The following is a 13367-nucleotide window of genomic DNA, read 5'->3' as shown; positions in this document are numbered from 1 at the left end:
GACTTTAGACAATGTGAGGTATGTGCCAAACCTTAGAAGAAATCTTATTGCTCTAGGTATGTTAGATTCTAATGGGGGGTCTTATAAGTCTGAAAATGGGGTCCTTAAGGTGTTTAAAGGATCCATGGTAGTTCTTAAGGGAATCCGCAAGCAAGGACTGTATGTCCTTCAAGGAGAGACAATCTTTGGGTGTGCTGCAGTTTCATCTTCTGAAATAGATGACACTGTGTTGTGGCATAGGAGGCTAGGTCATATAGGAATGAAAGGATTACTAGAATTAAGTAAGCAAGGAATCTTAGATTCCAAGAAGATTGGAAACCTAGACTTTTGTGAGACATGTGCCTTGGGCAAGTCTCACAGGTTGCAGTTTGCTTCTGCAACTCATAAGTCCAACGATGTTCTAGAGTATGTCCATTCCAATCTTTGGGGATCTCCCCAAGTCCCTAGCTCCCTTTCAAATGCTCAATATTTCCTTTCCTTTATAGATGACTATTCTATGAAGGTTTGGATCTATTTCCTTAAGTATAAGAGTGAAGCTTTTGCTAAATTTAAGGAATTGAAGACTTATGCAGAGTTGCAATCAGGCAAGAAATTAAAGACCCTTAGAACAGATAATGGCCTGGAATTCTGTAATCAAGAATTCTCCAATTACTGCACACAAGTAGGCATTGCAAGACATAGAACTTGCAGTGAAACACCTCAGCAAAATGGAGTTGCTGAACGCATGAATAGAACCATCCTAAACAAAGTTAGATGTTTTTTAAAGGACTCAAACTTGCCCAAGAAATTTTGGGCTGAAGCAGTTTCAACTGCTTGTTATCTCATAAACAGATCTCCTTCCTCCACCATAGAATTTAGAACTCCTGAGCAGCTATGGAGTGGGAAAATCCAATCTCTTAACCATCTTAGACCTTTTGGATGTATAGCTTATGTCCATAAGAAAGAAGGGAAGTTAGATCCTAGAGCCAAGAAGGCTGTATTCTTAGGATACCCTCAAGGGGTAAAAGGATACAAATTGTGGCTGATTGATGAAAAGAAAACTGTTATCAGCCGGGATGTAGTATCCAAAGAATCAGAATACTATACCCCAAATAAGGTGGAAAATGCTAAGGAAGATCAAGCTGATAAATTTCAACTTGAGGTGGAAAGAGATAAAATTAATGAGAATATAGTAGAGACTAATCCCGATAGTTATCAAGAGTCTAGCTCACAAGATTTTACTGAAACTGAAATAGAAAGTGAGGATAATGAAAACTCAGTTGAACTCATTCCATAATTGGATGATTATGTCTTATCTAGGGATAGGGTAAGAAGGGAAATTAAACCTCCTTCTAGGTATGCTCATGCTGATGTGATTGCCTATGCTCTTAACATTGGAGACTCAATAGAGCATGAAGAGCCTCTTAGTTATCAAGAAGCCTGTTCCAGTAAGTATAAAACTAATTGGTTAAAGGCAATGAAGGAATAGATGGATTCTCTTCAAAAGAATAAAACCTGGATACTTGTAAATAAACCTAAACCTAAATACCAGAAAGTTATAGGTTGTAAATGGATATTTAAAAGAAAACCAGGTATTCCAAGTGTAGAACCAGCCAGATTTAAGGCTAGGGTAGTTGCCAAGGGTTTCTCTCAAAGAGAAGGCATTGACTACCATGAAGTATTCTCACCTGTAGTGAAGCATACTTCTATAAGATTAGTTTTAGCCTTAGTAGCCTTAAATAATCTAGAGCTTGAGCAATTAGATGTTAAGACTGCTTTCCTTCATGGAAACCTAGAAGAGAAAATATATATGGACCAGCCTATAGGTTTCATAGAAAAGGGAATGGAGAATAAGGTCTGCTTGTTACAAAAATCCTTATATGGTTTACAGCAATCTCCTAGACAGTGGTATAGGAGATTTGATGAGTTTATGCTCAAAGAAAATTACACTAGGTGTAACTTTGACCACTGTGTCTATTATAAACAACTTAAAGAAAAACTGTTTATATATCTCCTTATATATGTTGATGATATGCTTATTGCATGTAAAGAGAAGGGAGAAATAGATAGGTTAACTCAAGCATTAAAATCAGAATTTGAAATGAAAACTCTAGGAGCAGCCAGGCGTATTTTAGGGATAGATATCACTAGAGATAGAAAAATGGGTACATTGTCTCTGTCCCAATCTGGCTATTTAAAGAAAGTAATAAGTCTCTTTGATATGGAAGGCTGCAAACCTATTTCAACCCCCATACCTCCTCATTTTAAGCTCCAAGCTGTAAAAGGAAACTTACCTGAAGAAGAAGCTGACTACATGAAGAAGGTTCCCTACTCCAATGCAGTGGGAAGCCTCGTGTATGCCATGATAAGTACCAGGCCTGATATAGCCTATGGGGTTAGCCTAGTAAGTAAATTCATGTGCAATCCATCTAAGGAACATTGGTCAGCTGTTAAGTGGGTCCTTAGGTATTTAAAGGGGTCAGTGAATAAGGGTTTAGTGTTTAGATCAAATGCTGAAAATTCCAGTAGCATTAAGGGTTTCTGTGATTCTGATTTTGCAACTGATTTGGATAAGAGAAGATCCTTATCAGGATATGTTTTCACTTTGGGTGGAAACGTGATAAGTTGGAAAGCAAATCTCCAACACATAGTGGCGTTATCTACCACTGAGGCTGAATATGTAGCATTAACAGAAGCTATGAAAGAAGCCATCTGGTTGCAGGGAATAGTTAGAGAATTAGGTTTAGGTAACCAAATTCCTAAAATTTATTGTGATTCCCAAAGTGTAATACATCTCTCAAAGAACAGTGCCTTCCATAAGAGAACCAAGCACATAGATGTGCGTCTCCATTTTGTTAGAGATATTATAGCTAAAGGTCAGGTAAAAATAGAAAAAATTTCTACTTTAATAAATCATGCAGATATCCTAACTAAATCAGTTCCTGTAGTGAAGTTTGAGCAGGCTTTGGACTTGCTCAATATTCTTCCAACGTAGCTGTGGAAGATTTGCAGGGGTCTCTAGTCATCATCCACTATTTTTTTAAATCCATTCTTGAATCAAGGTGGAATTTGTTGATATTATGTGATTCAAAATGTTTTTTTTCAGATTTCTGGCATGCTGTTACATGTTGCTGAGATGCATTTTATATTTGTTTCATTTAAATATAAATGTCTCATTATATGCTGTTATATATATATATATATATGTTGTTAATATATATCAGCTGCATGTTATTTGGGCTGTTGTGTTATATGGGCCGAGCCCATATTATTTCTGTGTTGCCTCGTGTGCTGCTGACCGAGCCCATTCATGTTTAGCCCATGATTGGCGTTGCTATAAAAGAGCAGCTCGATGCCCTAATTTCCAGAACTATCTGATATTTTGTCTTGTGCTCTCTCTCTCTGAAAACCCTAAGTCGGCGATTCTTGAAGCGAGACACTCTTTGTGAATCCTTCGTTCTGATCTATGTTTCATTCGATTCTTTGGTTGCTTCCATGGTAAGATCTGACGGTAAGAACGGTTATTGCTTAATCTCTATTTGTTTTTAAATGCCTGAGGCGTGAGAGGTTGTAAACTGATAGAACAGATCTTTGCCTTGATCGTGATATCGGTATAGAACAGATCTATCTTGATCTTGTTATTTTCGTTTCTGTTTTTCAGTTGTATTGCAATACTGTTTCTATTTTATTGTTTATGATCTTGTAATCGTTTGTAAACTTGAGATCTAGTGGATTGACTAGAGGCGGAGCCTCTACCGTGAGTAGGATCTATTGATCCGAACACGTATATCGCTGTGTCTTGCATTTATACTTTTCTGTTTAAACTTTGGTTTACTGTGTATCGCGCTTAATCTGTGTTTGGCCGAGAAATCAGGTTTTATAAAACCTACAATTTTTATAACTTGATTTAATTTTTTTTTGTTCATTTGATAATTTTTACGTGCTTCATTTTTTTTTTTGTTCATTTTATTTTTTCGCTCTGATCCCTCAGTTACAACCACAGCCATTGGCCAAATTGAAGGACAACTATGCCCCTAAAGGTTAGGGCATCTCAGGTGGGATCCAATTTTATCGCCTTTCACTAATCGAAAACTCAAGTCCCAAAGAACATAGGGAAGTGGACACTTGAATCTGGTCGAGACACATGCTTTACAAGGCCTTGGGACGAAAGCAAAGCATAACTTTCTAAAGAAAAATCATTTTCCAACAAAATACTCAAAATCCCATTTTCAACTTACCTAGTTATCCCTACACATGTTTATTACAAAACACCCCACATTTTAGATAAACAAAAAAAAAACCCTCCCACAGCTCATCCATTGCATCCATAGGCGATCCTTCTGACATCATCGCTTTTGTAGGTCTCTTAGGGTATGGTCACTCAAGAGGGGGTGAATTGAGTGATTAATTTTTTTTTAATTTTAATAAATATTCTTGATTAATGATTTTATTGAGAAATATATATTTGATAAATATAATAAATTATATTTAAGATTAATAATAAATATAAGCCACAAGATATAAGAAAAATAAATAATATGAAGCACAACACAATTTATAGTAATTCAGTGTTTTCACACACACCTAATCCACTCACCTAAGGTCTAACCATCATTGGGGTTCCACTAAATCAAAATCACCAAGGTTTCCACACTATCTCACCTTGGAAACTAGATACACACTTAGATTACAATGGGTTCTAGGTAACCATTACACTAATGTTTTCTCTCTAACTTACATTGAAAATTAGATTCACTTATATTTTAACGAATCTAGAAAACCTATACAATCTTCAATAATAATTTAAATGTTTACAAATAGTTTGTCCATACTTGGACACAAATAAGCAATTAAAAACAAATTATACAAGAAGATAATATTTAAATAAATAAATAAATTTGTAACCTAAAATGGAGAAGTTCAGATTTGTCATAGAAAACTTGAAAAACTTTTCTGCTCTTGCCTTGTGGCTCTTCGATGGATGTGTAATAATATTTTGAGAGTCTCATATTACTTGAATGTTTTGCTTGAGAACGTTTGTGAGCTTTCGGGTGCTTTGGATATATACAACGGAAGTACTTGGATACTCAAAAAATGAGTTTGGGGGGTATTTATAAGCGTTTTAGTCACTAAATAAAGGGTTAATATGAAATTTGAAATTCAAAAAATATTTAGACTTTCTCAAACAATAAGAAAACATGTATCACTTTTAATTCAAAATAAATTTACTTTTAGCATGAGAAATCAAGATTTGAAAATTCAAATATAAGTTTTTGAGACATAAATGATTAAAATAAGAAAATATATCTAAAAGCAATCTCATTTAATTCAAAATAAATTTATTTTTTGTATAAATAAGAGAAAATATGTTTAAAAATAATTCTCTTTTAATTCAAAATTTGAAAATTCAAATATAAACTTTTGAGAAATAAATTATTAAAATAAGAAAATATGTCTAAAAATAATTATCTTTTAATTCAAAATAAATTTACTTTTTGCATGAGTAAGGAAAACATTTATATCATAAAAATATTTTTGTTAATTATCAAAACTTAATTAATATGAGCAAATTGGTTCAATAGCTTTCCCCTTGCCAGGCCCAGTCTTTCTTTATGGTTAGTTATAAGGGGTGAGTCCTAAAACTTATAACAAATTTCAGTTTATGGCTGGCCACGGGAGATTGTGTTAGTCTCCCACGCTTGGAAATTGCCCAGAGATAATAAATTTGCCGAACCATTTCCCCATGCACCAGGGGGGTCCCACACAACATGCAAATTGAATAACTCCAACATCTAGAAATCCTTCTGAGGGTCCTGCAAAAAGGATAGACATCATCCATAAAGAGTTCTAATCCTGATAAAATTTCAAAATATTGCGATAAACATCATCTAAAATACTCGTAATCCTATGAGATTTAGGATTGCTCTATGCTTCTCTATAAATAAGAAGACTCTCATTTCAGAAAAGATAAGGCTAGGGATGGCAATTGCAACCGAAACCGTGGGGAACCGAACCGAAATTGAACCAGTCAACGCGGTTAAAAACCGTTTGACTGGGTAATGGTTTGGTTAGAGGAAAAATCGAACACTGTTTCAATGGGTACGGTTTGGTTATGGTTTTCACTAAAACCAAACCAAAACCCGAACCGAAACCGAACCGAATATATATATAATATAATATGTATATATAATATATATTATATACAACCCCGCTAACCTGAGCCCAGCCCACCCCAGCCCAATTGCCTTGCTTGCAAACCCTTATCCCCTTCTCTTCTCTTTCCTCTCTCGACCTCGCTCTCACTCTCTCTCACCCTCACTGCCTCTCGCTCGTCCGCGCGCTCTCACCCTTGCTCTCTGCATCTCTCTTGCTTTCGCTGGATCTCTCTTGCTCTCGCTAGGGCTCGGCCCCTGCTCTCGCTTGCCCTCAATCTCTCTCACCTTTTTTGCCTCCATTCTCTTACTCCTCTGCGCGAGCTCGCCAGTCGCCCTTGCTCTCTGCATCTCTCTTGCTCTCACTCGCCCTCGCTAGATCTCTCTTGCTCTCGCTCACCCTCGATCTCTCTCACCCTCGCTGTCTCTCGCTCTCTGCCTCATCTCTCTTCATATTAATTTATTTTTTATATTTATAATTTTGTTAGGTGGAGTTTGCTCATTCATTTCAGATGGATATGCATCAATTTACGAAGAATATATTAATGTTGTTGATGAAGGTATTAACTTTCGTAACTAATTTTTTTAGCTTAAATTACAATTTAATTATGCACATATTAATTTATTGATCTTAACAATTGTAGGTTTGGAAATGTGATTTTATATCCAATAAGTTTTATTACTTTATGCAACAATAAGGTAACTTTATTAGAATTTATCTTTGTTTGTTGTGAAATTATCAAAAAAAATTATGAATGTTATTTGTCTTTGTTTGTTGATATGGATTAAAATAAAAAAACCATGGTTAAACCGAAACCGAATGGTTTGGTTATGGTTTTAAATTTTTAAAACCAAATGGGTAATGGTTTGGTTTTGGTTTTAGTATTTAAGTTTGGTTTGGTTATGGTTTTGGCAAAAACCGAAACCAAACCGAACCATTGCCAACCCTAGGTAAGGCTGTGTTCTCTTTACTTTTCAATTTTTTAGTTTTGAGTTTTGAATTCTTTTTTAGTTTTCTGTTTTGATAGTCTATTTTTAGAAATTAAAAATACGTTCTCTTTGTCATTTTAAAAAACTATTTCTCAAAACATAAAATTAGAAAACATGTTCTCTTTGAAATTTTGAAAATAATTTTTTAATAATATTTTATTCAATAAATTTGATTATTCAGTAAATTAGAAATATTTAATGTTAATATATTATTAAAAAATATATACATTTTAAAGTTAATGAATTTTATAATAGTTTTTTCCATTACAATAATAAAATATGAATAAATAAATAAATAACTATGTTTTGAGTTTAAAGTTTGTTTTGGATGAAAACACTCAAAATAACTTTTTGTTGTTTCGAGTTTTCTTTATAATTTTTTTTTGTTTTCAAAAATATATTTTTAAAAACAGCAAACAGAACGCATTTTCATTATTTTAGAAAATCGAAAACAAAAAATAACTTGAAAACAACAAAAAGAACGCAACCTAAGTTTCTGATAATGGTATGAATACTACTCTCGAGCGTTTAGCATCCTTACTGCCTGACTTAAGCATTAGAGTATTTGTGCAAGTACCTCCTCGTGCCCGCCGCTTGACTGTTTTCTTCTTTGTAGACTTGGATTGGCTAACAACGACATTTTCACCTTATAAATTTATTATTGTGTTCGAGCAACAACACAAGGAAAAATTGATACTTTTGAACACTATGAATTTGATATGGTATTTATTACTATAGCTTATGTACCAAAAATGATCTATAATCAAATTCCAAGCAGTGTTTCTTCTCTTGTTCGATAAATAATTTTAAAATCTATTGCTTAATAGACATCCATGAGAAAATAGGATTCTCAAGACTCTAATCTTGTCGGTCACAACATTCAACGAATAAAGACTAGCTTATTTGTAGCAATGCATATCATGGGCTGATATTAATCTTTGGTTACACAATCATCATAACCAAAGCTGATTTTATGGGGTTGATATTAATCTTTGGTTACACAATCATCATAAGAAAATCATGGAGATAGGTTTGCAAGTCTCTTCCATAAAAGGTGCGATGCGAGAGGGTCTCTGGAAGTAACCGGGTGTCTTCACTATAAAATGTTGACATATGATGTTAACCTAAACGGAAAAGGTAAAATTATCAATTTCCTCAATACATAATCCTTGAACAGATGAAATTTTAAACTATATTTTGTGGGTTTTTTTTTATTAAAGGAGCTTCAAAAGAAAACTTAACACTACAAGTTGCAACTTTTTTTCCCTTGTTTTTTTCTTATGATGGTAATTGTAATTTTTTCCCGGTACTAAAGCTGAAATCCTTACTGTTAAGCAAATTATTGCTGACTTGTTGGTAAATAGGCTAAGAAAATACGTTTACATATGATGTTCAGATATGTTTCCATCTTTATTTGCACACAATCCCGATAATAGGCAGAAAAAATGAAGTACCTCTGGTAGGTTGAGAATGCTCCATATGAGGTGAAAGGCAACCTCACCAGCTGAAGGCTGAGAACTATTTGCTTTAGCATATACTTGAGCTCAACCATTCCTGTATTGCAGTGTGAACTGTTGAAAGTTGTTCTCAATGTACAAAGTAACTGTTCCTTGTTTGCTATTTGTATTTCCAGTGAAACAATCAAGAAGTATGCTCATGCAGTACATGAGCTAGCTATTGATATTGCACACAAGATGGCTAAAGCTATGGGGCTGTCCGGGGTTTCATTCAAGGATTGGTGCTCACAGATCAGGATAAGCAAATACAACTTCACCCCTGAAGCCGTAGGCTCTTCTGGTGTTCAAATCCACACCGACTCGGGATTCCTGACCATACTTCAGGACGATGAAAATGTGGGCGGACTTGAAGTTATGGACAAGTCTGGTGGATTTTTGGCAGTGGAGCCCTTTCCTGGGTCCCTCCTTGTCAATCTTGGGGACATTGCTAATGTGGGTAATCTGGCTTCATGGCCTGTGAGTTCTCTTCATTCTCAGATTTGATTCTCATGCCCTTTTCTGCCTATTGACATGTCAAGGTTTGGAGTAATGGAAGATTCTACAACGTGAAGCATCAAGTGTTTTGCAAGAGAGCTACAATGCGTTTCTCGACAGCTACGTTTCTCTTGGGACCCAAGGAGGCGGCAGTGGAAGCCCCAGTGGAATTGGTGGACTCTGCACACCCCCGCCTGTATGTTCCTTTCACTTACAATACTTTCAGAATGCTCCGAACCTCAAACAAGTTGCATGCTGGTGAAGCTCTTGCTCTTGTGCGCTCCAACTCTTGAAATAAGATCTAGAAGCATGGTTTATTTATTCCATATCTACGGAGATAAAAGGAAAAAATGACACCGCACTAGACACTGCTGATCAACCATAGATATATATATATATAATATACACGTTGAGGAAGAATTAATGAAATGAACTTTATACTGTTAATGATGGAACACTCTTTCTTTTACAAGAGGTATTACAAGTTACAAATATGGATGTGATGACTCATTACACAAGACAGCAGCCCAGATTTACACAAGTTAATTAAACCTTTGTTCTCCACCCTCGAGTAAAAACATAAGAGAAAAGCAAAGCAAGGGGGTATGGAAAAAATAACAAAAACGAAAATCATACAGCATTTTACAGTAGCTGTAGAAAAACTAGAAACTAGACCTTGTTGTAATTGTCACTATTATATGGAGTGAGATTGAATTTGTCGCTGTTGAATGGTGTATAGCTCCCTCGGCTAAGGGTCCGTGGGGTCCAGCCTGACCCATACTGCGAGGTTGCAATTGCAGAGGACCTTGTGTCTGTGGTGATGGTGGCCTGGCTGGTGTCGGTTTCAGTGTCGTCTTCTAGCCCTACCGGCATTGAAGGCCACACGAAAGGTGGCTTGAATGGCGGCACAGAGGGGGCTGCCACCGAGCCTGATATGATTTGAACAATGGCCTGAGTTCTAGGCCTCTCATTTGCCCTAGGGTGTGAGCAAGCCAAACCCAGAAGCAAAACCCGTTCAGCTTCCTCAGCCACATAGTCCTGGCCGAGCCTCTCGTCCACAGCCTCCTCAGCAACCGCCCTTCGCGGTGGAGGCACCACACCCAGTCCACCAGGAGCTGGAAGCCACCGATCTTGGTCCCGGGCCTTAGGCCACACACGACCTCCAGCAACACCGCCCCAAAGGCATAGACATCGGAATGCTGGGTGGCCTTGCCGGTGTGGAAGCACTCGGGTGCAATGTAGCCCATGGTGCCGAGAACCCCCTCAGCCTCGGCGTATGAAGTCTTCTCATTGTCAAGGGCTCGAGCGAGGCCAAAGTCACCCAGGCGGGCGTTGAAATTGGAGTCGAGCATGATGTTGCTGGCCTTGAGGTCGCGGTGCACCACCTTCTGGTCGTACTCGTTGTGTAGGTAGTGGAGGGCGGAGGCCACGCCAGAGATGATCTTGTGGCGCAGATTCCAGCTCAGTGTCTTGTCATCTGCGTCGCCGAAGAGGTGCTTGTCCAGGCTCCCGTTCGGCATGTACTCGTACACCAGCAGAAGCTTCCCGTTCTTGTGACACCAACCTGTGGACACACACACACACAGAGTCAGTCACATCCATATCTCTCTTTGTTAAACAGCTTTTCAATGTTAGAACGGAATGAGAGTTTCACCTCATTTCATTCAATTTTTCCCAGACCGAATAGCGGGAATGGGAAAGATTGAATGAGAGCCAGCGAAAATGATAGATTTCAGAATGGTGGTCAAAGAGGGTTGGCTAGTCATGGACTCTTCTACCATGGTGTTGGTGGGGACAAGGAAATTGCAAGTTTTGGCGGGATGCATGCATGAAAACTATTTTTCCAAATCCAGTTAATGATTTGATGTGTCCAATTAATAATTTCCGAAATGGATATTGGATTGCTTCTCGTTTTCACTTTTTGGCAATCAACGGTTGGATTTTGCTGAAAAGGCATGCTTTTTGTCCAATCAAGGGCCTACATTAATTGGGGCATATTTTTCTACTTCCACACAACCCCACATATGGTATCCTTCCTTCCTTCCTTCCTTTCACCCTCAATCAAGGAAAAAATAAAAGGTGGCTTTTTTTTTTTTTTAAAGTGCCACAAGTCATAATCATGTAGATAATGCAAAAAGTGTTTTTTAATGAAAATTTTCATTTTTCTTTATTAAATTGCTAAGAGATAATATCCATAAAATTTAATAAAAATAAAAGTAAAAAATGAGCAATTATTTCATCTTAAATAACTTAACACCCCTAGATTTTGGCATAAATACAGAATTAGAGATTAGTTTGTATTTTATGTTCTTCTTTTTTTTTTATAATTGTTATCTATTTTAATATATTATGCACGTGGTCCTAAATAAATTATATTGTCATCTTTTCAGGCATTCGTATGCCAGAAAACAGACAGTGGCGGAGCCACATTTGGCCAGTTGGGGCTTGGCCAGCTAATTTTTTTATTTTTTCAATTTTTTATATATATTAGTATGAATAATTATAATTTTTATAATTTGCCCAGGATTAAAATTAGCATTTGACCCGAACTAAAATTCTTTCTTAGCTCCACCACTTAAAACAAATTCAACATTAAGCAGAATTCAAGATTAAGCTATGAATAATGATTTAGATTAAACTTCAGCTATGCTCTCTCTTTAATCAGACGTATTTTTCCGTTAATTAAGAACTGAATCAACAAGAGCCTGAATCAGAACTGGAAGAATTGAAAATTGATATGATGGTGAATGGAAAAAGAACTCACCGAGCAATCGAACCAGATGTTTATGGCGGAGACGGTTGATGATGGTGAGCTCAGCCAAGAAATCATCCTCGCCCTTTATGCTCTCCCCTGGAAAAGCACTTCACCGCCACCTCCAGGTTCTCGCTCTGTATAAACCCTCTGTAAACCACTCCGAATCCGCCTTGCCCCAGCTTGTTCCTCTCGTCGAAGTTGCCGGTGGCTCTCTTCAGGTCCTTGAAACCGAACTCTCTCGGCATTCCGGCAAGCTCTTCAGGGCCCCCAGAATGCTCGAGTTCGACCGCGCCGCCGCCCGCCTTCTTGTGGAGATAATAGACCAGCCACGCCCCCGCCCCCGCCAGTAGCGCCACCATCGGCACGCCGACACCCAGCCCGATCTTCAAGGCATTGTTGGATGGTCAAAGTATTCCACCGTCAGGTTCCATCTCAGCACGCAGTTGAGCTCCTTGACGTTGCCGGTGGACGCCGAGAATCCGAAGTAGGAGAACTGGTTCACAACCGATCGGAGATCGAGATCCGCCTTTCTGAGCACCGGTTTGTCTGGCTTCGCGGCGTTGTGCCTTCTTGTTCTTGTTGCTGGGCGATGTACACCTCGATGACCTTCTTGATTCCGTCGTACTCGACCCAGATGTTGAAGAAATTGGGCTGGTTGCCGCCGGCGCGAGCACCATATGGTACGGCGTCAAGGAGGCGACTATGTCGGATCGGACGTTATTGATATCCAGCCCGACATGGTTCGCATCCGGGTCATCGATGTCCGGTTGGCTACACGTGTCGAGTTCGACAGCGAGGATTTGGTTGGCTTTGTCGCTGTTGGTGGTGGAGTTGGTGAGCCCCAGAAACTGGCCGTGGCTGTTCAGGCGGGATTTCAAGTCCGGCGCGACAACGAAGGCGAGGCCTTCACCGGGAGTGTCGTTGTTAAACCGTGGATGTTGATGAGGAAGGAGGTGTTGAAGGATGCCACCCTGTCGGCGCCGGTGATGTTGGGGCCGCCGCTGCCTTGCCATAGCTTGAACCTTTTATTGAGGAAGATCCGGCCGGACTGGTCGGTTAGGTCGACGTCGCCAGCGGAGTCGAAGGTGATTTGGAGGGCACCTTTGTTGATGGTGGCCGGGTCTTCCACCGCGAATATGCGGCGGTAGTAGGACGAGTCCGTGAAGTTGGGGTATATGTCGGAGAAGGTTTTGAGTTTGTCGGCGGAGGCGGTGGGGGGTGGCCCCGCCAGGAGAGAGAGGAGGAGGAGGAGGAGGGTGGGGCTGAGCTTGGGCGACAATGCGGCCATGGAAGAAATGCCGGCGAAGCGAGACGAGATAGAGAAGATGATGATGAAGAATTGGGGGAAATGGGGGTGGGGAATTGAAATACAGCTTTTAAGAGGGAGGAAGGGAGGGAGAGGAAACGAGAGTTTGAAGATTGAAGTTTGGGCAGTCCCATCCCATCCCAATTGCTCCGAAGTTGCTTCCCTTTGATTTTTATTCTTACATTTTCTTTTAT

The 13367-nt window shown here is 38.7% G+C and overlaps 1 pseudogene; it reads right to left on the bottom strand.

Moving 5' to 3' along the window:
• Nucleotides 1–9532: 9532 nt before the first annotated feature.
• On the bottom strand, nt 9533–13155 carry LOC127803345 (probable L-type lectin-domain containing receptor kinase S.5; annotated as a pseudogene).
• Between the last annotated feature and the right edge of the window lie 212 nt (nt 13156–13367).

Source organism: Diospyros lotus, chromosome 6, assembly GCF_014633365.1.
Source record: "Diospyros lotus cultivar Yz01 chromosome 6, ASM1463336v1, whole genome shotgun sequence".
Classification (NCBI taxonomy): Eukaryota; Viridiplantae; Streptophyta; class Magnoliopsida; order Ericales; family Ebenaceae; genus Diospyros; species Diospyros lotus.
Note: the sequence above shows the minus strand (reverse complement) of the source record. Positions and strands in the feature narration are given on the sequence as shown.